The 25,835-nt window shown below is 35.7% G+C and overlaps 1 long non-coding RNA gene across 2 annotated transcripts in view; it reads right to left on the bottom strand.

Moving 5' to 3' along the window:
* The window catches only part of LOC108540035 (uncharacterized), a 100,366-nt gene that overhangs the window by 2,404 nt on the left and 72,127 nt on the right, over nucleotides 1-25,835 (bottom strand). The window contains exons 1-4 of one of the 2 annotated variants that reach the window (XR_001888563.1): nucleotides 17,716-17,850; nucleotides 17,522-17,608; nucleotides 16,322-16,489; nucleotides 15,621-15,713 (exon numbers count right to left, since the gene is read on the bottom strand). This is a non-coding gene — a long non-coding RNA (uncharacterized LOC108540035). Of the gene's footprint in view, nucleotides 1-15,620; nucleotides 15,714-16,321; nucleotides 16,490-17,521; nucleotides 17,609-17,715; nucleotides 17,851-25,835 lie in introns of those variants that run through there. The other variant, XR_001888562.1, reaches the window with a different exon arrangement.

The raw sequence follows: 25,835 nt of genomic DNA, 5'->3' as shown, positions 1-25,835 counted from the left end.
AAACAAAACAAATATATGTGTGTGTATATATATATATATATATATATATATATATATAAGCCATATATAATTTAAAGGTGAATAACTGAGTGAGTCCTAAACTTCTTAATGAATATTTTTAGGGAATATATGTACCTAATCTAATAGGAAACATACATAGCTACTCAGTAATCTCACAGTACCTATCCATGCTATAGCATTAATCACATTTGACTCATAACCTAGCTTGAAGCCAACAATACACTCTGTTCAGTTATAGACCAATGGCTTACAGACATACATAACTTATTATTCTAAGTGGGTAACTAAAACCTTTATAGCCTTCAAACTACATTTTCCCATCTTTACACATGGCAAAGATCATGCTAGCCACCGTACAGGACATAGTTTGGAGGGAAAAAAAATACATATGAGTTAGTGTGTGAACTCCATTTCTGAGGTTATATTGACATCCAGGCAAGAAATAAGGCGTGTCTTCTTATAAGTGTTTCCTGGTCAATATCAAATCTGATCAAGTGTTTGTCCCCAGCCCCTACGTACTCTAATGATGCCTTGTACATTTCCTTCTTCATAGGTATCACAACCATATAGTTTTTGTCTTATAAAGGTTTTTTTAATGCCTGCTTTCCCACTAGACTCGCACATGAGTGCAGGAATTTTATCAGTTATATTTACCTCTTTTAACCCCCATACACAGAAGAGTACTCAGTACAGAGGTGATGCCAAATAAATATTTGTGGAATGAAGGAATGAATGATCAAATGATCAAGAATTGACACTAACTGTTATTGGCCTTAGAAACATAGTTTTATTTAAAATGTTAATTCTGTATATATGAGAAATAGAGGTAAAAATTAATATGTGGCTGAAAACTCATTTATATCAATATCTTATACATCCATATGAAAAGTCTTTCCCCCCAAGTGCTGTCAGTAAAGTGATTTTTTTTAACTTTTCATTTACTAAACATTATACAAACCTTTTTTATTTATTATTATTATTATTTTTGATACAGAGTCTCACTCTGTCACCCAGGCTAGAATGCAGTGATGCGATCTCAGCTCACTGCAACCTCTGCTGCCTGGGTTCAAGCAATTCTCCTGCCTCAGCCTCCGGAGTAGCTGGGATTACAGACACCTGCCACCACACCTGGCTAATTTTTTTTTTTTTTTTTTTTGTAGTTTTTAGTAGAGATGGGGTTTTCACAATCTTGGCCATGTTGGTCTTGAACTCCCGACCTTGTGATCCACCCACCTCGGCCTCCCAAAATGCTGGCATTACAGGTGTGAGCCACCGCACCCAGCCCACAAACATTTTACCAAACAGAAAATTAGTAGAAGTTTCTGTAGAGTGAAAAAGAGTTGGATAAGATATAGGGCAGGTCCTTTGACTACTAAGTAAAAATGTTTCCTACAAACCAAGTCTCTATCGGTGTAAGATCCTAAAGCAAGCTACAATATCATCTACCTAATAATCTGATAGGTTTTCCTACATTTTAGCTCATCCTTCAGTAAACTGGCTGGATAATAAAGAAATGTTATTCTTTGAAAAATAACTACAGCCCTAATTGACTTTTTGGTCCCTTTCTGCCACCAGTCAGGAGACTACTGCTGTTCATGGTGCTGAAACTTCAAAGACGGATGACTAAACTTTCTGAAGGCATAAACACAATCTTGGCTTTTCTTTCTGATGCATGACCACAGGCCAGTAAGTTTGTTTCTGGATCATAATGAGCCTCTCCCACTGGCTTAGTGAGATAAGGTAGATTTTAATTACTTAGTTTCAGGTTCTGAAATCACATTGAGCACAAACCAGCACAGAATCAAATCACGTTGTGACTGACTAATCTGTCAAGCAATACTGAGTCATAATTTAGAAAAGGTTATATTTTGCATGCACTATTTAGATTTTCCATAATATGCCATTAATAAGAAATTTTATATGATTTGAAAATCTGCTTAAAGTAAAATACCTCATCTTTGCATTAAGAAAGCATATGCTATATTTCTCCTGTGATTTTTTAAAAAATACATTTGATTCTATATAAAATCAATGTGATGAATTCTTTTCACATTTGTTTCTTAGATTATGTTTTGGTTTATATAAAATCTGAAAGCACAGTTGCAACAACAGCTGACAAATGAGATGGACAGATTGTAAATGCATTGTGGGAAAGGTACATGAGGCCAAAATTGCTGACCACATTATTTCTATGCTCCCTACCTAGCTTCAAAGAGGAGCCAGTTTCTGGAGTTGAAGTCATTTTCATTTATTTTCAATGGTTAACATGACTAACATGACTATTATTCACTAACATAGAAAAGCATTTCATCCTTTTTTATTTAGTTATAACTAAGCTGCTTTTCTTATTATAGAGCTCTAAATTCAGTTAGCAAATGTCCTTTTGAGCCCTGGATGGAAATTACTTAGGCTGAATTTCTCATATCATGAAGATAAATAAGCATTTAAGTGGGTATGACACATGCTTTTAAGTAAATGTCCTGTGAAAAATTATTTTCTTGTGATTAATTATCTTCCCCAGAAGAGAAAACAAAATAATTTTTATTTGAATAAAGCTGAGGACATTGTTTATTTGGATTATGGCTCAGTTTCAAAAACAAATATATGTCACATTAAGATCCCATTTCTATAGGAAAAGAAAAGAGTAAAAGTTATCTGATAGTTAAATGAATTCTTTACAACAACCTAGACAATATTTGGAAACAGATGTTGAAATTCTATGAAGAAAATTTAATACCCTGAAACCTTATCATATTCCGTTCTTGTTCATGCTCTATGACCACTTGATGGGGAAATTCATTAGTTTAAATAACATCTATGAGTACTTTAGAAACTCAGTGAATCCTTTGGAATATAATAAATTCTTTTTTATTTTCATTAAGCCTTGAGAAATTCTATGCTTATTCATCAATATCTGAGCTCTTTTCCTGCAGTGTGTTGAGGCATCCACAAAATAACAACAAAAAAAAGCACCTTATATCTCTAGGGCTCTTTAGAGCTTGTGAAGGGATCTCACTACATTTCACTTAACACACATGATAAAAAGTAAGGTAGCTCACTGGAAAACTGAGATCCAGGAGAGACTGCTATTTGCCCAAGTTCAGAAAGATAGTGTCAGAATTGGGACTTGAACCTGGAATTTCTGACAATAGGCCAGTATGTTTTCCTACAGGTGTTGTCTAACATGACACTTGACCTAAAGAGTATACTACTAACTGAAAATGATATGTAAACATATATGGAAAAGTTAAATTAGAAATTAAGCACCATGTTACAGAGGCAAAATAAATGATCTGAACTAAATCACTGACCTATACTAAGTAACGACTGATATAAACTGAATGAGGAAAGAAGATTGGACTCTGAGGTGGCTTTATTAGAAAAAAAAACCCCTAATAATTAGAGAATTCTAAATACTTTTTAAAATTTCAATTTTGAACTTGGAAAATTTCCTTGCAGCTTTCATAAAGGAAAGTCAAGGAATCTTTATTTGACCAAAGAAACTAACTAAAGGCAACGTATATTAGATAAGGCAAAAATGTAATCCTCCAAAAGCTGTAGACATCTAAAATGCTATTCTCTATATTTCCCAGTAGATTACAATTCTATAGAAATACTGCATGTGCTGTTGTTTTGTTCTTGATAATTCTTTGTAATAGTATAAGATGAACTAATATTTGCTGCCATACACATTGAAGTGGAAGATGGAAATTAAATTTCTGAAACATTTCCAAAGTGTGTCCACATTTTGAGAGCAGTTCAACCACTATTTGTCTATACTCTTAATTTTCTTCCTAATGATAACGTTTAATAGTAGAATCATTCCCAAATTGCTTGGGTCAGAAGAAATATGTTGCATTTGATAATTCAATTAATTTGTTTACTTAATGACTTGGTTTATAGATATAATAAGGAAATGAAACCACTGGCTAATTTACCATCAAACATATGGTAGATACATTCCTATTTTTGACCCATAATCTGCTAAAACTATAAAGAATTATATGAACTGGGTTGACTCTATAGAAAGTTGCAAATTGAATAATACTGGTTCTTGCTGAGAAGGAAAGAAAAAAACACAGGTTTGAATCAAAAGAGAAAAAGGAAAGCACCTAGTGTGAATAAACCTAGAATTTACATGGCAATTTTTTTAGCAACTCAAATCCGAGCAAAAGAGAAATTGTCTACAAAGTGTACAAAGTGAGTGGACTGTATGAGATAGACTCACTATAAAATTTATTTCTGCTCTTAAAAAACTATGGTCAAAAATAATTTAACTGTACATTTAAAAATAACTGAAAGAGTATTACTGGGCTGTTTGTAACAAAGGATAAGTGCAGGAAGTGATGGATACTCCATTTACTTGATGTAATTATAAAACACTGCATGCTTATATCAAAATATTTTATGTAACCTATAAATATAGACACCTAGTACATACCCACAAAATTAATAATTTTTAATGTAGACGTTACTTTTTAAAAGTTTTTTAAATCATAAGACTATTCTGATTGCAAGAAGCAAAGTACATTTTGAATTAGCTTACACTAAATAAATAAATAAGTTTATAAGGGCTGAGCCTAATTCAAAACTGAAGAATGAATGAGAGAAAAGTAAATCAAGAGAAGGTCACTACAATAATCCACAAGAGAGACAATGGTGTTCTCAAGTGGCATATTAGTGGAGGAAATAGCTAGAAATGAAAAGGCAAAGAGATACTTTTGATGCAGAAATGACAGATTTTCTTAATTATTGGGTGTTGAGATATGTACAATGAGGTAAGTGACCAGGAAAATTTATTTTTGTTCTTGTTATTTTGTTTTGTGTGTTTTCTTCTAAGGCTTTTACAATTTTACTGTCACATCTAAATCTCTAAGTCACAGAGTATATAAGTTGAAGGGAAACACACATAACACAGTTTTAAAAGAAAAAAGAGTCTCCCCAGATCAGGGGTAATTGTGTATCATTAATTGAGGAGTATTATCATCTCAGTTCTGAACATCTGAGGGCTTAAAAATAAAGTACAATAAGACAAAAAGTTTTCAATAGAGAAATTAATAAGTAATTATAATAAACACTCTGTATTTATATTCATGCAGTTAAGTCATATCTCAGATAGTTACACCCTGCAGTTGAAAAAGGCCATAGAGATTACCTACTAGTGCCATCTCTATTTTGAATAAAGACAGTGACTGTCAAAGAAGTCAGTTAGGAATAGCTAATACAACACAACATGATGTTAGCAGAGCTGAGACAGCCTTGCTTTCCCAATGATCCAATCAGTGTTTCTTATACTCTTCCATTTTATTTATTCATTCATTGTTATTCTGGCATATACTATGTACAAGAGAAGGCATATGTTAGATGTTATAGAGAAGGCCAAAAGTATGTCCTTGTGGCTGAGTCTCTACAGTTATGTTCAGAACACCATAATAAGTATATAAAAGTATAATACAAGAAAACATCGAAGGTCCAAACAAGTGTTTGGATATAGCTTTTAAGTTCAAATGAGAAAAAACATAAAGCCATGGTTAATAATTCTTGCCAAGCACGTTAGTAAATGCTTTACAGATCTTTTCTCACATAATCTTCACCATGCAACTCACAAAACAGTTATTATTAAACCCCATTTACAGATAAAGACATACTGAGAGTAACTTAGTAATGTACAAAAGATAGTATAGCAGCTAAATGTTCAAACCATGGCAGTGACTCTAATCATCGTATTGTACTGCTCACCTACAGCAGTAGGAAGGATGAAAACATTTTGGAGAGAACAAGAGACGCATAGGACAAAAAGTATGCATAGAAATATGAGAAAAAGGAAGAATATCACGGATAGAGAAAACATATTGCAAGTATTCACAGAGATGGCAAAGTGCATGTGTGTTTGTAGAACAGTATTAGAAAATTATGATGGAAAGGTAGGAAGGGCCAAGGAGTCAAAAGGATTGAGTACCAAGGTAAATTGTTGGGTTTTATATTGCGAGCAGTGGGAGATATCGAACCTTTCTGAGCACGGGAGACACATATTCAAAACAGATTTTTACGAACATTAATAGTAGTGCTTTTTTTCTTTCAAAATGGCAAGAGTATGCCATTTTAAATGGCATACATTTAAATGGCATACTCTTGCCATTTTGAAAGAAAAAAAGCAAAAAGACCCAAGAAAGCATTGAAATATTTTGAAAACCAGGACAGCAACCAGACTAGAAATAATAACTAGCCAGATTTGTTTAAAAAGTCCTCATCACCAATTATAACACAGCAGATTTGCTTTTTTACCAGCTGAGAAAAAAAATGCCCTCACTTCCACTATTTGTTTTTACTCATTGGAATCATTTTCAATCATAATTACATTCAATAATATTTTGAATAATTGAAATGTTGATTCTTAGTTACACAAAACTCTTGGTTTTTGTTATAGTATGAAATTATTGAGGATTGACTCTACTTACCAAAGGAATCCCTAAACAAAAACATATAGCTGGAATATCTATCCAAAATCCAACTTGAATTATACATGTTCCAAATACTTCCCATTGCAAAGGACCCTCTGCATGCATAAGTTGCTGAGAACTCAGCACATGTTTTATAATAAAAGATAATGTAATCAAGTGACTGGCAGCCCATTTAAATACCAAAATATTATAAGAATACTTTGTGTGAAGAATCTGTATGACTTATTTTTAACAAGGGAAAAAAAGAATACAAAGTAAAGAGAAATTTTCTATAATGTGAGTGGATTGGGCAAAATAGACCTTTCTAAAGAGTCTCCTTCCTCCCTCCAAAAAAAAGAAAAAATAGAACACCTATTCTGAGCATTTCTTCAATCCTACACTCAGTCAAATCATAATGACTCTACTGGTAGCTTGAAATTGGCCTTTTGGGAAGAACATACAGCACAAAAATCAGTAAAGGCAACAAATCTGGGCAGTTTTTTATCCCAGAGTCAATTTTCCAATACATAACTAATTATAAACGTTCCAAATGTTTTCTTGATTCGGGAACCTTGATTCTTGTGAAAATATTTGAGAATTTGACGACTGAAATAGAAATCTTATAGAGGACATTTGAAATATAAAAATCAGTTATGTTTTATTTTTTAAAGAACAGAAGTCTTCTAAGATTTATCATTTTCCCTTTGTCACAGAAAGTCTCCCAAAATGTTTTGCCATACACTGCATAATTTTGAGGCTATTAATGAGAATTCTCCTTAAATCTAATAGTCTACTTCACTTGTTCTCAAATACTAAAATGCTGATGCTTGTTAAAACACAAACTCCTGAGTTGCACAGACTCTGAGAATTTCTGATTCTATAGGTTTGGGTTGGGGGTCAAAATGTGCATTTTAACAAGTTTCTGGATGATGCATATGTTCCCGGCTTAGGCCCCATACTTTGAAAACCATTGGATACTTAACCATATTTTATTACCAACTAGAAAATTTGCCTTAAATAATATTAAATATATTAACTTTCTGATGAAAATCCTTTTAAAAGGTAAGGGTTAGGCTGGGCACAGTGGCTCACACCTTTATTCCCAGCACTTTGGGAGGCGAGGCAGGCCGTATTGCTGGAGTGCAGGAGTCCAGCCTGGGCAACATAGCAAAACCTCATCTCTACCAAAAATACGAAAATTAGCCAGGCATGGTGGTGCATGCCTGTAGTCCCAGCTACTCAGGAGCTGACATGGGAGGATCACCTGAGCTCCAGAGGCTGAGGCTGCAATGAGCCGAGATCACACCACTGCACTCCAGCCTGGGCAACAGGCTTATTTCCCTATCTCAAGAAAATAAATTAATTTTTAAAAGGTGAGGGGCCAGGCACGGTGGCTCACAACTGTAATCCTAGCACTTTGGGAGGCTGAGGCAGGCAGATCACTTGAGGTTAGGAGTTCTAGACCACCCTGGCCAACATGGTGACACCCTGTCTCTACTAAAAATACAAAAATTAGCCTAACGTGGAGGTGCACGCCTATAGTCCCAGCTACTGGAGAGGCTGAGGCAGGAGAATCACTTGAACTCAGGAGGCGGAGGTTGCAGTATGTTGAGACTGTGCCACTGCCCTCCAGCCTAAAACACAGAGTGAGACTCTGTCAAAAAAAAAAAAAAAAAATAGTAATGGTCTACATTCTTCAGAATTACTTACCAGACATAATTTAGTATTCCTTAAATAAGGCATCTCTCCCTGGGCCATTAAGTCATCATAGCCTTGGACTTCGTCTCTGTTTCTCTCTCTCTCTCTCTCTCTCTCTCTCTCTCTCTCTCTCTCTTACACACACACACACACACGTGCACACACGCGTACACAAAAAACACCACTTCCAAATCTGTTTTGTACTTATTATTGTCCCTTTAAGTTTAAGCAAAGCCACTTCACTTTTCAACTTAAATTTTTCCCCAAAAGTAGAAATATCCATTTTCTCTCTTAGGGTTTTGTGTGAACCAAGTACATAATGCCAGTATATGCTGAGCAATACAACTGACAATGCTCAAGTATTCAAAGATATGCTATAATAGTGAATCTGATTTTTATTTGAAAACTGAATTACTTTGCAAAACAAATAGGAAAGATAAAATAGCTATAAAAAATGTCAGAGGACCTTATTTAAACATCTTGAATCTTACTTTAAATACAGCATTATACATACCTCAAAGAATGCCCATCTATGAGTTTATTTACTTATATATCATTAAACTAATATTTATTGAGAGCCTACTATGTATCAGTTACTGTGTACTGGGAATATAGCACTGAAAAGAAAAAAAAGACAGGAAGACCAGTGTCATGACTTGTAGAGTCTACTAGGGCATACAGATATTAATCAAATAATCATGTTAGTGAACTTTTCATTTAAGGGTGAATAATTTACCCAAAGTAAATTAGATAAATTTAGTGCTACTGTGAGTGCATATTATAAAAAATAACTGACCTACATTTGAGAAAGAAAGAAATAGTCCATAAGGAAATGATAATCCCATGCTGAAATCTGGAGAATTAACAGGAGTTAACTAGGCAAAAAGAAAACAGTGTTCCACAAGGAGGAAGCCGTGCACAGAGCCCTGGGGTGAATGAGAGGATGCTGGAATGTTAAAAGCTATGAAAGACAGTATAATAGCCCTGGTAATAGGAAGGGAGTGGAAAGAAAGATTGAGAAAAAGTGAGCAGGTAAGGCTGGATAGATCATAAGAATTTTACCATGGTAAGAATTTTAATTGCCTTAACAACAGAAAGGCAAGGGTAGGTTATAAGAAGTAGAGAGAGATATATAAACAGATTTGTTTAAAATATCACTAGCTTGGTTGCTTTAGATACATTGAATTGAATAAAATACATGACTAAATTAATTTCACTATTTTTTCCTCTTCTAATGTGCCTCCTAGAAAACTTAAAATTTTATGTGTGGCTCTCACATTTTATATGGAAAGTCTTAAATAAACTTTATTTTTCTCTATTGCTTTGGGCAAGGCATATGAGAAAAGTCAACAAACAATTGTTTGTTCTTTTAGGTAAGATTCTTTTTAGGTAAGATTTTTTAAAATTTCTAAGTACTACTAAACATCTAGAAATTTATAAACTATGTATGAATCACACCATAGGAACTTACGCACATAATTCAGACCCCAGGCTTAGACATTTAGCCTAAAGCAGTAGAAAAACATTCTAGGATAGTATTGTCCATCAGAAATATAATGAGAGCCATGTATAAAATTTTAAGTTTTCTAGTGGTCAGATAAGAAAACTAAAAAGTGAAATTAATTTAATATTTTATTTAACCCCATAAATCGAAAATCTTATTTCAACATTCAATCAATATATAATTATTGAGATATTTTCCATTTCTTTCCTAGTATTATGTTTGGAATCCAGTGTTTTTTGGACTCTCACAGTGTATCTCATCTCAGAGTATTCACATTTTAAATGTTCAATACCTTCATGACTAGTGGCTGCTGTATCACACATCACAGCTCTAGGTGGTTCTGGTATCTTATTCTTCCCCTAACACTAACCAATTTGGTGACCTTAAAGTCACTTAATCTTTAGCTTTTCTTTTGTCATCTATGACATAGGCATAATATTCATTTAATCTGCCTCAAAAAGCTACAATAATAAAATAATGAATTTAAAAACAATTCAATATATTTGAATATTCAACTCAATAGCTCATATTAAGAATGATTTCTATCTTACTTTACTTTCAAGATTTTATCCCTTGAAAATTAATAATAAAACAAACACCAAAAGGATTACTAATACTAAAACAAATATCAGTACTATTTGTGCTGCGATAGCTTTAAAAATATACTAAATGTTGTTAGGTTTTCTATGAATTAAATTAGAACTCACACAAATTTCCCTTATGAATGGAGTTATTAGCCAATTATTCAAAAGGAACATACATGGGCATTTTAATAAATTATAAATATCTAATGATGCTCTTGTGTAAATACTGGGCAGATGCCTTGGCTATGAGAACCACCAGCATTTTCACTACTCAGGAAATTGATAATAGCCTAGATTAAGAAGGAAATTATGAAAAACAGTCCAGAATTTTAATAACATTTAAATACTCTAAGCTGAAATCACAATGACATAACAAATAATGCAGCAACTCCAGATTTATATAACTTTATAGAACTGCTGAAAAGTAAGTGAATTTATTAAATAAGGTGTTTAGTACCTTATTTTCCCACATATCTTTTTTTTTTTTTTTTCATTTTTAAAAAAAGAAACAGTGTATCATGCTCTGTCACCACATCTGGAGTGCAGTGGTACAATCATAGCTCACTACAGCCTCAAACTCCTGCCTCAGCCTCCCAAATGGCTGGGACTAGAGATGTGTACCACTGCACGTGGCAAATTTTTTAAGAAAATTTTTATAGAGATGGGGTCTCACTATGTTGCTCAAGCTGGTGTTGAACTTCTGGCCTTGAGTAATACTCTGGCCTCAGCCTCCCAAAGTGCTGGAATTACAGAAGTGAGCCACTGTGCCCAGCCCCAGATATCTTAATGATATCCATTTGATACAAATGATTTTAATTATTTAGTTATTATACGCATCATGTGATATGCATCATAAGAAAACCTAAACATGGTTTGAATTATTCCCTACAACTCAAATGTGTCACTGCAACTAGTAATTTGTGTGCTAAGAGGGTTGGGTGTTCTGTCACCGGTATTCTTGAATTCTGGATCAAAACTTAAACCCCTATTGCATTTAGAGTTCAATGCTAAGACTGGTATAATACCCCTCTATAATGTTTTAAATCTGTTATAAATATCAGGCCACTTGGAATAAAATTAATACTGTAATGATTCTAGTGCTTTGCTAAAAGTGCTACCCCCTTTAAAGATTCCCATTGTGGTAGATACTGCCTGAATGTCTCTAAGTCTTCGCCATTCTGTGCACCCATTTTGCTACATGGCTTTCACTGATAATTACTGATGAGGTTCAGTCTATACCCTTGCTCTTTTTGTGTATTTTTTTCTTGTAGCAAAATATACATAACATAAAATTCATTATTTTAGCCATTTTTGAGTGTACAATTCTGTGGCACGAAGTACATTCACATTATGCAATTATTACTACCATCCATCTTCAGAACTCTTTTGTCTTCCCCAACTGAAACCCTGTATCTATTAAATATTAATTACCAATTCCCGTCCCTGGAGCAACTCTAGTTCCTGGCAATCACCACTCTACTTGCTATGAATTTGACTACTCTAGGAACCTAGTAGAAATGGAATCATACAATATTTGTCCTTTTGTGACTGGCATAATTCACAACGTAATGTTTTCAAGTTTCAACCATGCTCTAGCATGCATCAAAATTCCCTTAAGACTGGATAATAGTTCATTGTACATATGTACCACATTTTGTTTATCCTTTCATCTGTTGATGGACACCTGGGACACTTCTACTTCTGGCTTTTATGAATAATGCTGCTACTGAACAAGGGTGTGAAAATATCTGTTTGAACCCAAGCTTTCGATTATTTGAAAATTAAATTCTTTTAATTCTTTGGGTATGTACTTAGAGAGGGAATCTTCGGATCACATTGTAATTCTATGTTAAAATTTTTGAACAATCACCATACCATTTTCTATAGCAGTTCCATCATTTGATATTCTCACCAACAATGCAGAAGTGTTCCAAATTCTCTATATCCTTTCCAACACTTGTTAATTTCAGGTTTCATTTCATTTTGTTTTATTTTTCCAGCTTAATGGGTATTAAGTGATATCTCTTCATGATTTTGATTTGCCTTTATACTCTTACTCATGAACCTGGCTGGTTTTGTGACTAATTTTAGTCAATGAAATACTAGCAAAGTGACTCATGAATAAGATTGAAAACGTGCTTGGACATGTCTCTTGCCCTCTGCTAGTAATGGATGGTCCCTGAGTTACAATGGTTCAACTTAACAATTTTTAAACTTTATGATGGCTTTAGCAATGTATCAAATGCATTTTTGACTTAAAATATATTTCACTTACAATAGGTTTATTGGAATGTAACCTCATCATAAGTCAAGGAGCATCTACACAATGGGAAGAACATACTCAGGCTTGCCTGTTGAAGAAAGGGATATGAGGAACGAACCAAACTACTCAAGTCAGCCCAGATGAGGACATCCTAGGTAAGGCAACCAGTAGCTGACCCTCAACCAAACACGTGAGTGAGCTCGCCAAGATGAGCAGCACCTCCAAGCTAATTCTTGTTGGCTGCAGAGGCCTATGCAAGCCCAGCTGAGACCACCTAAGCACAGCCATGTCAGTCAATCCCAGTTCCAATCAGCAAAACCCTATAGACTCAAAGCTAAATAAATTGTCATTTTGTTTGTTTATTTTGTAGTATTACTACGAACACTGGATAAGTCATACACAATCTGTGGTAGGAAACTAAAAATTAAATAATTACATGAAAGCCTGCTGCTAAATAATAACTTAAGGTGCAAATATGGTGGTAAGAATGTGACAAAAGGAAAGATCAAATTGGTTAATATTGCTGCAGAACAGTGGACAGACCAGAAGAATGAGGATGGAAAAGCAATCTTGTTCTTTTGAGAAAGTATGTTTTCCTGTCTCCATTCACTCTGTCAAACCATGGACAGTGTGTTTGGCTCCAGAAACCCTTTTCTAAAAATCTATTAGCTGAGAAAGCAAAGAAACAAGGACATTGGTTTATATCCACGTAAGATCAGGAAGGTCACAAGTCCAGGCATAACAGTCTTTCTAACAGGCAGACTACAAAATTCTTACTGGCTACACAGCTATTATTTTCACCTACACTCCAATCCTTGTGACCCTGGTCATCTCCAAACTTTGTTCTATTTTATACCTGGCCTACTATAAGTCTCTATATTTCCTATGTGATCTTTGTCAACATTTGAGTCAGAACTTTTGGTATGGAATTATAACTTCCATTGGTTTTCTCTCATTGTGTTTCTCAGAAATGCAACTTTTCAGAAAATACAAACCAAACACAACTGGGATGTTGTGGATGACACACCTAGCTTGCTATTAAAAATTGTTTTCTTTCACTATGAAAACGCAAGTTTCAAGAGTTTTAAACACAGTGCTAGAAACAATTATAATCTCCACTCCCAACCTTTGCTTTCTTTCACTGTGATATTTTGCACAGTATTCTTATAGTTGTCATTAGCATCAGTATTTTCATTGGTCGTGAAATGAGCTGTAGAGCACACTCACAATGAAGCCAAGGGAACATAATGCCAATTTTTGTTCTGTGATCAATTTGAAATGGCTTGCCGTTTGGGTCCTGACTGAGACAGATCAACAACATCTTACCACAAAATGCTATTGATCAATCTACTGTTTAAAAACAATTACCATGGAAATGTGTTATTTCTGATACCTCATCTCCCTTTATTTACCTTTATAGTCTAACATTATTTTCATAAATAGACACCCTTTTCCAGCAATGTCAAAGCACACAATACCACAGGGACTTTATTAAAATGCATTTAATGGTGGTAAACATGCCAACAGAACACTTAGTTTCATAAAGAAAAAAACCTGAAAAGAAAAAAAGAATAAAATCCGGACCTAATTTCCATACACAAATATCATCTCAAAGATAGTTTTTTTCAGTTTTTATAGATTATGTCATGAGAAATATATCAAAACTATTATTTGACATGTAAAAAAGAAATCTGGTTGTATCTTATTCACCTTAATCTATATAGCAAGAATTTTTAACATGGGAAGCTCGAGCCACCCAGGAGACCATCTAAGAAATTCAGAAGGTCCAGAAACTTGAGTGAATACAATTAGATCCCCTTTTCCCGCTAACCTGTAAGTGGTTTAGCCTTTCCTTAAGCTATGAATGTAGGCAACAGACCATAGTACTGTTAAAATCTGTGGTTCTCATCAGGAGAAATCAGAATTTTCATATTATTAATACATTAAAGTTGTGCAAGTACTTCAATATATTATTTATGTCCACCACTATGTCAAAATTATAGTAATAATTAGGTAATCATAGATTCAATTACTAAATGTGTTGAAGAAGTATATATATTACCAGGTCACAAGTTTGTTTTGCTATATTTTGTGAAATGTTTTTAAATACAGGTTTTCTTTAATCTTAGGTGTTTTGTGCCCTCAATAACTTAATTTAGAAAGAGGGTCTACAGGTTTCACCAGGTGCCAAAGGGGTCCATGGTACAAGTATTCTTAATAACCTCTGCTCACCGGAAATACATTTACTAGCAGAAAATCCTTGTTGAACATCTTAAGATAGAAAAAATTTAGCATCACATCTAGCAGAATGAAATTTGATGAGTCACTGACTGAAAACTTTGTGTGGGCAGCCTTAAGGAAAACTAAAATAAGCAATATCCAAGGCCGCTCTCTTTCTCCTCCCTCTGAGCTAAATACCCTTATTCTGCCTTGTGCTGAAGTTATCCAGTGTGTTCTCGGAAAGCAAGTGGTTTCCTCTCCTTTTCTGGCAGTTCTCAAATGTTGAGAGTTTTGTCTATACTCTATTAAACAAGGTCTGTGCTAAAAGGAACTGGTGTGTTAATTATCAATGCCTCATTGTACAATGTGAGAAAAAATAGAGAAGACACTATCTATAATCTTGAGTCTAGAAACTCAAGTATCTCTACTTACCTGATTTTCAAAAATTCTAGAAAGGGTCAAGTTCACAAATTTCTCCAATTGGGCTACATTTTAGAGCCTAATTTTCAGGTTTCAGGATCTAATAACCCTTCAGGGGTTTCATCAGACACCGACAAAATTACCTTCCACCTCTACCATACAACCAAAGATATTTTAGGTTTAATTTTTCTCCTTCTGCTTCTAATAGATCACCCAGATCAAAAGGAGCAGGTATCAAGCATGCACGAATGACGCTCAAACACTTTGCTCAACCACATCCCTATGGGAAACGACAGTGATAAATTTTTAGTAATAAGTGAAAGTTTGACTAAGCCATACTAATATTTAGGGTTGGTTAATTTCACGCCAGCCACCGCGGTCATACGGTTAACCCAGCATTGAAGTAAACTTAGATTTTGTACATAATCTAGGCCATTATGTTACAAAAGAAAAAGGTTTAATTGACTCACAGTTCAGCATGACTCAGGAGGTCTCAGGAAACTTAATCGTGGCAGAGGGGGAAGCAAACACATCCTTCTTCCCGTGGCAGCAGCAAGAAATGCCTAGCAAAAGGACGAAAAACCGCTTATAAAACCATCAGATCTCATGAAAACTAACTATCACAAGAACAGGATGGGGAAACTGCCCCATGATCCATTTATTTCCACCTGGTCCCTCCCACAACACGTGGGGATTATGGGAACTACAATTCAAGACGAGATTTGGGTGGGGACACAGCCAAACCATATTAAGTTGGATTAGGTGTCTTAGTTGATTCCTGCTGTTACAGTAAAATACCATAGGCTGGGTAATTTATAAATGGTAGAAATTTATTTTTCATAGTTCTAGAGGCTGAGAAGCCTAAGACTGTGGCACCAGCAAATTCACTGGCCGGTGAGGGCTGTGTGGTGCCTTCTCTGTGTCCTCACATGGCACAAGGGCAAAAGGGACAAATTTGCTCCCTCCAGTCCTTTTTTAAGGGCACTAATCCCATCCACTCTTATGGCTTAATCACCTCCTACAGACCCCACCTTTTAATACTATCACCTTGGGGGTTAAGGTTGCACGTATAAATTCAAACACACATTCAAACCACAGCACGAGGGAAATGAATTCATCTCCTTTGCTGAATTTGAACATAATAAAAATCACAAGAAATGTTTCTTCTTACCTATGAAAGACTCTCTGAAAGACGTGTGGACCAGTATTCCAAAGTTCAGATGTTTTCCAAAGCTTAATGTATCTGTATATGTCTTCAATATAATTTAGTTAATTCCATTTCATGTTCCTTTTCATAGATTTGGATATGCGAATTGACATATATTCACTCCTGGTGAGGCTAGCAGCATATGATATAAAATATCACAAAATAGCAAATGGTTAAGCCAAGTTCTTTTTTCTTTCTCCATTCCTCTATAATCTAGGGCACCCAGTTGATGGGGCAAAAGGAAAATTTTAAGATGAAGTTTTAAGTTGAAATTGGATAGGTTAAAAAAAATGTATTCACATTTTTCTGCCTACCTCAAGGGAAATGTACTAACTGAGGATCACATTGAAATGGAGGTGTGTTCAGACACTTCCTGAGTTTTTATATTTAACTTCCTTTAGACTCAGAGCAAGAACACAGGGAGCCCACCTCCATTTCACATCCTGTTAGCACATTTCATAGGGAAGGGAAGAGATGATTGAATAGTTAGAATCTGTACAATTCTAATTATGTGGGATGCTGAAATAAGATTAGCAAGAATTGAAATGCTGAAAAGCAAACAATATCCACAGAAATGGGGTTAAGGAGAGTCTTGGCATTATTTAAGAGTATACATCTCTTTCTAACTAGCATATTATAACAAGAATATTTAAGCTTAGTACATACTACAGAGCAAACAGAGGCTGTCTCTCTTTTGTTAAGATATAGATCTTTAACCTTTTTTGAACTGAAGAACTTCAAGCGTGAAAAACAAGCACCCCTGAAGTGTGAGGGTTCACACATGTTCTAGTATAATGAGCAATTAGTAACTGCAATGTCATCTATAGGAGAAACATGTCACTATTCCATTTAGACATGTTCAGGGCCCCTCTGCTTTCAGATCACCTCACTTTGAAGTATTAAATACATCCAGTATTAACATATGATAAAGGAAAACATGGATTAGATAAACCCAAATATTTTAACAGATATATAAATACCGATGTGAACAGCATCATCTTTGAACAATACAATTAATATGACTGACTTCTATAAAAAATTTATTCACTTGGCTCTTTGACACAGTACCTGCTTTTACCCTCCCCAAATATTATTGAACTGCCAAGTTGTATTTGGCTAAAAGCTTTGGGCTATTTAAATGAAATTACACTTAAAAGTACTTACAAGGTCAGAGGACATCTTCTCAGATTTTGGCAAGATCTTTGCCATTTGTTCAATTAAGTCACTGATGATCTGAAAGTAATTCTTGTGCTGGGGAGAGAAAGTTACATAATGTCCATCTATGTGACAAGCATCTGAATGGGTATTCACTGTCTGAGAATTTAGAAAGTCAAAGTTATGATGAATGCAGGGCTTACCTGGTGAGATGGGGGTGGTGGCTTAAGAATTCAACAACTTTAGGTTAGCTGAATCCACAGGTAGATCAGATATTAAAATAACACAGTACTCTCAGCTTTCACAAGAGCAGAGTCAGGACTGGACTCGGTGGCTCATGCCTGTAATTCCAGAAATTTGGGAGGCCAAGGTGGGTAAATCACTTCAGGCCTCTACTTTGAGATCAGTCTGGCCAACATAGGGAAAGCCCGTCTCTAGTAAAAATACAAGAATTTAGTCGGGTGGGGTGGAACAGGCCTGTGATTCTAGTTACTTGGGAGGCTGAGGCAGGAGAATCACTTGAACCCGGGAGGTAGAGGTTGCAGTGAGCCAAGACTGTGCTATTGCACTCCAGCCTGGGTGACACAATGGGACTCTGTTTCAAGAAAAAGAAAAAAAGAAAGTCAAATTGAGTCTGAGAGTTGATGCCTTCTTATATTTTGCACATTGGTTGCTTGCTCGCTGTACCCAGCCCTGCAGGAATTTTAAGCGTTTTGATACTTTCAGTCACATTTGATGTTAGGGTGGATATGATACAGGAAGGCAGTATTTTCCTAAGTGTAGCTTAAGGTCCACTGAAATCAGAAGTATCTGAAAAACCTGGAAAAACTGGGCTTTCTATACTCTCTCTTTTAATCAGAGAATGAGGCTTGACAATCTGCATTTATACCATGTATTTTGGGTGATTCCGATGCATTTTAGAGTAGAACTTCCAGTATTTTCTGCATAATTGGATGATCGATTGAGTGAATCAACACAATGTAAGTGGAGACTTAGGCAGTTGTTTGAAAATGATCTTGTAATGGCCGGGCGCGGTGGCTCACACCTGTAATCCCAGCACTCTGGGAGGCCGAGGCGGGCAGATCACAAGGTCAGGAGATCAAGACCATCCTGGCTAACATGGTGAAACCCTGTCTCTACTAAAAATACAAAAAATTAGCTGGGCATGGTGGCAGACACCTGTGGTCCCAGCTACTTGGGAGGCTGAGGCAGGAGGATGGCATGAACCCAGAAGACGGAGCTTGCAGTAAACCAAGATCGCGCCACTGTACTCCAGCCTAGGCAACAGAGAGAGACTCCGTCACACACACACACAAAATAAAATAAAATAAAATAAAATAAATAAATAAATAAATTATCTTGTACTCCACATTTTCTTGAACTAAAAAAGAAATTAACTGGAAAGAAGAATATCTGCATATGAATTTACTCATTCATATAACTTACCATGTTGCTTTTCTAATAGGATCTATTCTAATATCTTCAAGTAACTTTATATAGAAATATTGAATTTATTCTGAAGTATTTAATGGTAGGTAACTGCAAATACTATTTTCATAGGCAGGTAAAAACAAATAATTGAGTTTCTTAAACTTTTCTGAATTTACATTTCTTAATTTTTGGTCCCTAATATTTTACCAACCCATTCATCCAGAATGATACTAAATTAGCACAATATATACTCTTAAAACAGAATATCTTTAAAGATATCCCCTAAAACAGGAGCAAAAATAAAATACAAGTTTTATACTATTCCACAGAAAACATGGGATTCTGATATTCCCTTGAGGGAAAGGTTATCTTTTCAAAGGTTATCTTTTGAATCAACCTAAACAGAAGACATACTTCTATTTAAGAAGCTGAAAGAATGATAAGAACTGCCATTAGACTTCTAATTGTAGAAACACCTAAATTTGCAGTTTACAGGTTGTCCTGTTTCTGCTATGAAAGGATGTTTTATGCTTTTCAGTCTTGAATTCATGTTTGTTTCTTATGTAATATACAACTCTCTTGGGTCCAGCAAAGCCTTACTTGATAGATACTCTGTTATCCCATTTATTGCAGCAATGATTATGATATGAAGACGTATTTTGGTGCTAACAAAATCATATTGTAGGCTCAATAGCTAAAGAGGCAGAACGGAATGGCCCACCACGGTACAGTTTTTGAGAAAATATTGCAGTAGAATCATCAACGAGGGAAAAAGTGATTGTTTATGTGTTAGTTGAACATCGATTATAGTACTTTGGGGGATTATTGAATGGTGTTTTGGAATTTGAGAGTTTTATGAATATGGCAAAAGCTTTTTTGCCTCTTCTAGGAACAAAAAACCTACTTTCAGTTTTTTTAGGTTCAGATTCTAAGGGTACAGATTCTAGGGTACAGATTCTAAGAAAGGATGAATATTCTGTCTTTCATACCCAATTACGAGCACCAGGTCTCAGTCTCACAATATTTGACTCTTTCCCTACAAGTAAAATGAGAAGACAAATGAGGTTATCAATACCTAGACTGATGTGATCAAGAAAGTAGAGATTGCGGACTGGGCGCAGTGGCTCACACCTGTAATCCCAGCACTTTGGGAGGCCGAGGCGGGTAGATCACGAGGTCAGGAGATCGAGACCAACCTGGCTAACACAGTGGAACTCCATCTCTAGTACAAAATACAAAAAACTAGCTGGGCATGGTGGTGGGCGCCTGTAGTCCCAGTTACTCAGGAGGCTGAGGCAGGAGCATTGCTTGAACCTGGGAAGCGGAGGTTGCAGTGAGTCGAGATCATGCCATTGCACTCCAGCCTAGGCGACAGAGCAAGACTCGGTCTCAAAACAAACAAAAAAAAAAGTAGAGAACGCAAACACGATAAACCACAAACAATGGAAATATGAGTTTAATGTACATAAGAAATAAGGAAATATTATGGGGAACATTAATAAAATATGCTTCTGATTCTTTTAGGGTATTCCTCTAGCTAGCCTCTTTAGTTAGGTTAAAATATGAAACAATGTTTTCCAAAGTGATGCCTTGGACAATTTGTACAAAAATCAGTTAGAGAACTTGTTTAAAGTAATTTTATCAGAGATACATTCCTCTCTATCTCTCAACTCTGCTTTATTATGTTGGCATCATCTTCAGGCAGGTTCTCTTTTGAGATATTTATAGGCAGCTCCAAGTTTCCAGGCTCCTCACAGCTAACAAAACATGAGCTCTTCTGTTCCAGACTTTACTAAGATTATATCCTACTGGTTTGTGTCACATTGCTGATTCCTGAACCAGTCATTGTGGAAACATGAAATAGGCTGTTTGACCAGTCCTGGGTCATTTGCCCAACTATGTTGACAAAACATCTGGTGAGTCCCATTTAAACCTTAGGAACTAAGAATATAGGCCGGGTGGTTGCCCTTTGAAATCAAGCTATAGCTACCAACAAATGAAATAAAAGGTACCAGCCTGACAAAAACTAAGCCTTCTATGGGATACTTTATATATGCTCATGTATTTATTGTATAAATGAAAGTAAAGCTCTCAGGAAGGACTCTTAAAATTCTTCATGGCTCTCATCATTTTTGTCCTTGGTCTGTCTTTCTTTATCTCATATATTTCTACACCAGACTGACTCTCATTCTTTTCCCTACGTAGCTTAGTCTTCCTGCCATTTTCCCATAGAATAACGATGGTTTCCTAGAAAGCAGACTATGAACATACAACAAACTGTTAAGGGTGTCATGTGAGTTTGCAATTGAATTCAGCTACTAAAGCAGACACTTGCAATAACAATTGCTTGAGCAAGGTCAAGTTTTACTTTTTTTTTTAATTAAGGAAATCCAAAAGAGCTAGGCAGACCAAAGCTGGCATAAAAAATTCACAATTTTCTCACCCCAGGCCCCTTCCATCTTCCTATCCTACCATCATTAACATATGATTTTCATTTTCAAGTTTGAATTCCTAAACTCAACCAAAGAAAAGCAGATGCAGCTCCAGCTATCATGTCACCATCAAGGAAGAAACAGAAGAGCGGGAGGATAAATAGGAAGCATCTCTGTGCCAAGGTGATTCCTTTATAAAATTTTCCTGGAGCCCTTACCAAATGACTTCTGCTTACATTGCATTCGTGACTTTTATTTGCAGAAGAGGCTGGGACTTGCCGTTTTGTTTTGTGTATATCATGCTACTTCCCTACCCCATTTCCACAATTCAAGCAACTGTTACTAAGGAAAAAATTGAGAACAACAACTGTTACTAAGGAAGAAATGGAGAAACGAACAACTTTTTTTTTTACCACAGTGGTGATATTAGGGATTTTAGTGATGGAATTATGGAAGACCTCTCCCATATTATATATTTCTGCAGTGTTTGAATTTTCACAGTATTTTGATAAACATGAAGACAAATAAAGACAGGGAATCTGTGGAATACAATGTAGGTTACATCCACAATAGGGGTGTCACAATATTGGAATACAGACTTATATCATCACATGTTGACCATATATTGACTATTCTTCCATTATTCCCTTTTTATCTATTCTTATTGCCTTCTCTCATACCCACTAAAAAAATATATTTAAGCTCAATTCTTTCATTATTCGTTATTGTGACCAGTATATAACAAACATCTGACTGTCATTATTTAGAGGTGATCCATGAAGGTTAAAAAATGGTGTGTAGGCAAAAAGCACAAGTTTTCAAATCAGTAAACATATTAATATCAATTAACATACTGTGCTACTCTAGCAGGTCACTTTACCATTCTGCTCCTCAGACACATCCCTTCTAAAAACAAAGGAGGTATTCTGTATTACCGATTAGACAGTGTTTTTTTCAATTTAAATCTATCACAGTCCCCAAGGAAAGCTAGTAATATGTGGATTCTAGAGCCTCATCGTCAAAAACTTTCATCCAGGAGTCTGCAGTGAGCTAATGAATCTGCGTTTTGCCAAGCACCGGCACGTGATTTTGAGAAAGGTATCAGAGGATTATATCTTGAAAACACTACTAAGATATCTTTAAATTCTTCCAACTTAATGAGACACAATGAATTTGTCTTTTTGTTTGTTTGTTTTGTTTTTTTGCAACAAGGTCTCACTCCGCTGCCCAGGCTGAAGTGCAGGGGCATGATCACGGCTCACAGAAGCCTTGACCTCCCCATTCAATCAATCCTCACACCTCAGCCTCCCAAGTAGCTGGAACTACAGGCACACAACACCACGCCTGGCTAATTTTTGTGTTTTTCACAGAGATGGGGTCTCACTATGTTCCCGAGGCCAGCCTTGAATTCCTGAACTCCAGCGATCCAACCGCCTTGGCCTCCCAAAGTGATGGGATTACAGATAGGAGTCAGTGCACCTGGCCAAGAATTTAATTTCTGCTTATAAAATACTTTTATTTTTAAAGCCAGTGGTTGAAGCAAAACTTTCATACCTATAGCTAAATTGGACATGAAGATATCTTCTCTCAATAAGTCCAATGAAATCAATCAAGTTTTCTTCTAACATTGGAATTTTCCTCTTTCTCTTTCTCTTTTCTTCCCTTTCTCATTCTCTTGCTACAGCTGAATCTGCGAAAGCCAAATGTCTACCTGATGAGAGTCACCTGTCTTGTCCATGCGTTCTTAAGATTCTGCAATGTTAAAACTCAAACTATAGAACAATTAATTATTTTTAAAGAAACTTTCCAGGAAAAATGTTGATAAGGCCTTCCACAAGTTAAAATGAAAATGAATTTGGTTTTAATCTCATCCAGTTTTGACTGGACAATAAATATTCGGGAGTAATTTAATGAATAAAAGTGCTCGTATTTTAGAAGATAATGGTACCATAAAATAGAGCCACTAAACTGCAAATAGACAACATGCATTGCCAATTTCTCCAAGGGGAAAGGTTTATTAACCCACATTCCAGACAGAGTTGTAACACTGTCTTGTTATTGGAAGCTCTGCCATTTAGGTCTTTGCTATCAGATAACCTGAAGAAGCCACTCTTGAATAACACGAGCACCTTAGTTCCCTAACTAGCTATTAATTTCACTTCATTGGATCTTAAAGCACATTTTTTACCTGAGTCCACTAAATTAGTCATGTGGGGTTTTTTGCTCAGTGGAGGCAAAAGAAATTCTTATTAATTTGAGGGACTAGTGGAACATAATAAAATATGGTTAAACAGCCATTCTCTTGACATAAACATCCATTTAATGAAGAACAAAATGGAGACTCATTCATTTAGTTCTAACAATCCCTGTAGTCCCGATTGCTATATTCAGTAATGCTTTCCAGACTGTTCAAAGTTCTTCTACTTTTGCCTTTTTTTTTTCAACTTAATTGGAAAGTTGCTAACATCACCCACTTTTAATATGGTAAATTGGATATCCACAGAAATGATGTTATTTTAAAAGCAAGAGAGGCACAGGAAAGCATACTCTTCCTGAGACTTCTACTGGGCAGTACATCCTTGCAATGACAGTGCCGTGGCAAGAAAATATTTTAAATTTTTGTTTATTTGTAGTTAGTAGTTTGTTTTTTACTGCTATTCTAGCATTGATTCCTTCTGTTTTTAGTTAAAAGTCCCTGATTCTTCCTTCTATATAAATATAGTGGGACAATCAGTTAAGGTCCCCCACAACTTCCGGCCAAGGGTGGGCAGGAGGCCAGATGTTCTCTTCCTGGAACTCTAGTCTTAAGCAGAAGGACTCACAGATGAAAAGAAACTTGGACTCACTCATCCACCAGTAGTGCCCTATTAAAAGTCATCCATTTTTATAATCATTCCACTACAAAGACACATGCACACGTATGTTTATTGCAGCACTATTTACAATAGAAAAGACTTGGAGCCAACCCAAATGCCCATCAATGATAGACTGGATTTAAAAAATGTGGCACATATATACCATGGAATACTATGCAGCTATAAAAAAGAATGAGTTCATGTCCTTTGCAGGGACATGGATGAAGCTGGAGGCCATCATTTTCAGCAAATTAATACAGGAACAGAAATCCAAACACCACATGTTATCACTCATAAGTGGGAGTTCATGGACACAAGGAGGGGAACGTCACACCCCAGGGCCTGTCAGTGGGTAGGGGGCAAGGGGAGGGAGAACATTAGGACAAATACGTAATGCATGCAGGGCTTAAAACCTAGATGGTGGGTTGATAGGTGCAGCAAATCACCATGGCACATGGATACCTATGTAACTGACCTGCACATTCTGCACATGTATCCCAGAACTTAAAGTAAAATTTTTTTTAAAGTTCATTTCTTAACTGAATTTTCAGAGTGACTGTGGTCATTTCTAAACTTTACATCGTTATATTTCTGGTCAATTCTCTGAACTATTCCATATCCTTCCAACAAATCCCTGCTTTGCTTAGGCTTATCAGAGTCAGTTTGTTTTGTTTTTCTTGCAACTAAAGAACCATACTGATATGAAAAGCAAGCGCAAAATGTTATAATAGCAAAAGTCCCCAAAGTCCTTTTACCTCCCTTAGTGCTTCTAAAGCAAATGATGGAAAGATAATCCTCCTTGATTCTTGACAGACAAACATAGGTTGTCTCTGCAGAAAAAGTATACGTATCTCTAAACACTTAAAACTCAGAGCTTCTGTGCTGCAGGTTTGTCTCTTGCCACACAGATATTTTTAATGAATTGGTTTTAGAAGATGTCTTAGGCATATAAGGAAAATTAAACTTTGAACAAATCTACTGCTGTTTCTGAACTAGAATTTCTCATTTTTGCATAAGGGAATTTTCATGCTGAAAAGAATTAGGTAACCTGACTTCAGAATCACAATGAGAAGTAAGGGAAGAAAAAATTCTCAGTGGAAATAACTTCCCTCTAACCCAGGTAGCTTCGATCTTTACCACTCTTTATTATCACTTTTGGCACTTTGCAAAGAGACAGGAACATAAGCCTTTTCCCTAAATGGTTCTTGTCTTTGCTCTTCTGCCTCTATCAGGTCGAGATAATAATTATTGGGAAATTAAAAGTGGTATTGGTTGAAGGTTACATCCTTTGAGAAAGTGGAGTCAGAAATTCTTTCTTGCTTAGTGTATCGAAATGTTTGGTTAGTACTACCAAACAATAGCAAAGACTTGGAATCAACCCAAATGTCCATCTGTGACAGACTGGATTAAGAAAATGTGGCACATATACACCATGGAATACTATGCAGCCATAAAAAAGGATGAGTTTGCGTCCTTTGTAGGGACATGGATGCAGCTGGAAACCATCATTCTTAGCAAACTATCACAAGAACAGAAAACCAAACACCGCATGTTCTCACTCATAGGTGGGAACTGAACAATGAGATCACTTGGACTCGGGAAGGG

The sequence above is a fragment of the Rhinopithecus bieti genome, unplaced genomic scaffold (genome assembly GCF_001698545.2).
Source record: "Rhinopithecus bieti isolate Rb0 unplaced genomic scaffold, ASM169854v2 scaffold_15850, whole genome shotgun sequence".
Classification (NCBI taxonomy): domain Eukaryota; kingdom Metazoa; phylum Chordata; class Mammalia; order Primates; family Cercopithecidae; genus Rhinopithecus; species Rhinopithecus bieti.
This window is presented reverse-complemented; position numbering and strand designations above follow the sequence as displayed.